Here is a 2,718-nt window from a genome sequence, read left to right as displayed (position 1 = left end):
TTGCGTCTTTGGGTGGAAAACTGGCCCTTGACAGAGGAGGTCTTCCGACCAGGGTAGAATCCATGGATCCTCCCTGGACATCTTTGCCAGGAGAGGAAACCAGGATCTCCTCGGCCAGTTGGGAACAATTAGGATTACCTCGGCCCTCTCTTCTTTTATTTTCCTGTGAACCCTTGGAATCAGAGGCAGAGGTGGGAAACAGTATGCCAGTTGGAAATTCCAAGGAAGAGCTAGCGCATCTGTTCCTGCACTTCTCGGATCCCATGGATCCAGGGAAAAATAAGTTGGTAATTTTGCATTTATTTTGTTTGCAAAAAGGTCTATTTGGGGAAGACCCCACCTTTGTGTTAAGGTCTGGAAAATTTCCTCTTTTAAACTCCACTCCCCTGGATCTAATTTCCTGCGGCTGAGGAAATCCGCTTGGATGTTTTGCGTCCCTTTTAGAAAGACCGCTGATAGGGAGAGGAGATTCTCCTCCGCCCACAAGAAAATCGTGTTGGCTAGAGCTTGTAGTTGTTTGCTTTTTGTTCCTCCCTGGTGGTTTATATATGCTACCACTGTCTTGTTGTCGGATCTTATTTGTACGTTGGACCTCTTTAACTCCTCTGAGAAGTAACTCAGAGCCTTCCACACCCCCAGAAGTTCCCGGTGATTTGATGAGTACCTCTTCTGGGATTGTGACCACTCCCCTTGGGCTGACACTGTTTGGAGATGTGCTCCCCAGCCCCATAGGCTGGCATCCGTGGTGAGGATCACCTGATCTCTCACTATCCATGGAACTCCCCTCTGTAAATTTAAATTTAATTCCCACCATTTTAGTGAGGACCGAATGTGATCCGGAATTGTTATAAGACTGTCCAGGGAATCTTGTTTCTGGTTCCATATTTTTAACATAAACGTCTGAAGAGGACGGGAATGTATTTGCGCCCACTTCACTGCCGGGATACAAGCTGTAAAGGATCCTATCAGGGCCATCGTTTGTCTTATGGTGTGGGATCTTTGTTGCCTGAACTGTTTTACTTGGGATTGGATTTTCGAGATCTTTTCTGCTGGTAAAAAGCATTTTTGGCTCACCGAGTCTATAAGAATTCCCAGAAAAACAATTTTTTGCGTGGGAACTAAGTGGGACTTCTCCCGATTTAAAATCCAACCCAGTTCCACCAGTCTGTCTATCGTTTTGGATAGATTGGTCTCGAGGTCTTTCTGGGAGTCCCCCACTATCAAAAGGTCGTCCAGGTATGGAACTATCATTATATTTTCCTTTCTCAGAGGGGTTATTGCCTCTAGCATAATTTTTGTAAAAAGCCTGGGGGCAGTCGTTATCCCAAAGGGTAGAGCTTGAAACTGGAAATGTTTTAGATGCCCTTGGACCCATACCGCTATTCTCAAGAACGGTTGAGACCCTGGATGAATGGGTATGTGAAAATACGCATCTTTTAAATCTATGGATGCTAGAAACGCCCCTTCTTGTAGAACTTTGACCGTGGTTCTTATAGATTCCATCCTGAATTTTTCGTACTTTATGGACCTGTTCAGGGCTTTCATATTTATAATGAGACACATTTTCCCGTTTGTTTTTTTTACCAAGAACACCCTGGAATAACAGCCCAGACCGACTTGATCCGTAGGTACCGGAACTAAGACGTTCATCTGAACTAGCAGTTCGATTTCTTGCTCCATGCAAAGCTGGAGATGTTCCGAGCTCTGAACTGGAGTCTGAATAAAAAGAGAGGGGGGACTCTTGACAAAGGGAATACTGTACCCCTTGTGGAGGGTATTTAACCAGTGGCTGCATGAGTATTTTTCCCAGCAATCCACAAATTTTCCCAGTCTTCCCCCCACTGGGGCTCTGGCGTCATTTTTTGGAAAATTCTTCGGAACGGGGAGAGAACATAAAGCCCTTCCCTTTCTGTCTTCCTGATCTCCAGTTTTCCGTTTTAGGCTACTTTCACACTAGCGTTCGATCGGATCCGTTCTGAACGGATCCGATCATAATAATGCAGACGGAGGCTCCGTTCAGAACGGATCCGTCTGCATTATTTTGGCATATAAAAGCTAAGTGTGAAAATAGCCTCAGACGGATCCGTCCAGACTTTCAATGTAAAGTCAATGGGGGATGGATCCGCTTGAAGATTGAGCCATATTGTGGCATCTTCAAACGGATCCGTCCCCATTGACTTACATTGTAAGTCTGGACGGATCCGCATGCCTCCGCACGGCCAGGCGGACACCCGAACGCTGCAAGCAGCGTTCAGCTGTCCGCCTGTCCGTGCGGAGGCGAGCGGAGCGGAGGCTGAACGCCGCCAGACTGATGCAGTCTGAGCGGATCCGCATCCATTCAGACTGCATCAGGGCTGGACGGAAGCGTCCGGGTCCGCTCGTGAGCCCCTTCAAACGGAGCTCACGAGCGGACAGCCGAACGCTAGTGTGAAAGTAGTCTTACTCCTTTTATTTTGAAAACTAACCTTTTTTGGGGGACGAAAAAAGGGAGCTTTCCTCTTCTTTTTATCCTCTGGGAAGTTCTTTTTGGAATCAGAAGCTTTCTCTAGAATTTTATCTAAGTCCTGCCCAAAGAGAAGATTACCATAAAACTGAATATTACATAGTTTTGCTTTGGAACCTGTGTCCCCGGACCAAGCTTTTAGCCAAAGTGCCCTTCTAGAGTTATTGGCTAGAGCCGTAGCTCTTGCGGCCAGCCTGACAGAATCCGCTGTTGTG

The sequence above is a fragment of the Bufo gargarizans genome, chromosome 3 (assembly GCF_014858855.1).
Source record: "Bufo gargarizans isolate SCDJY-AF-19 chromosome 3, ASM1485885v1, whole genome shotgun sequence".
Lineage (NCBI taxonomy): Eukaryota > Metazoa > Chordata > Amphibia > Anura > Bufonidae > Bufo > Bufo gargarizans.
Note: the sequence above shows the minus strand (reverse complement) of the source record.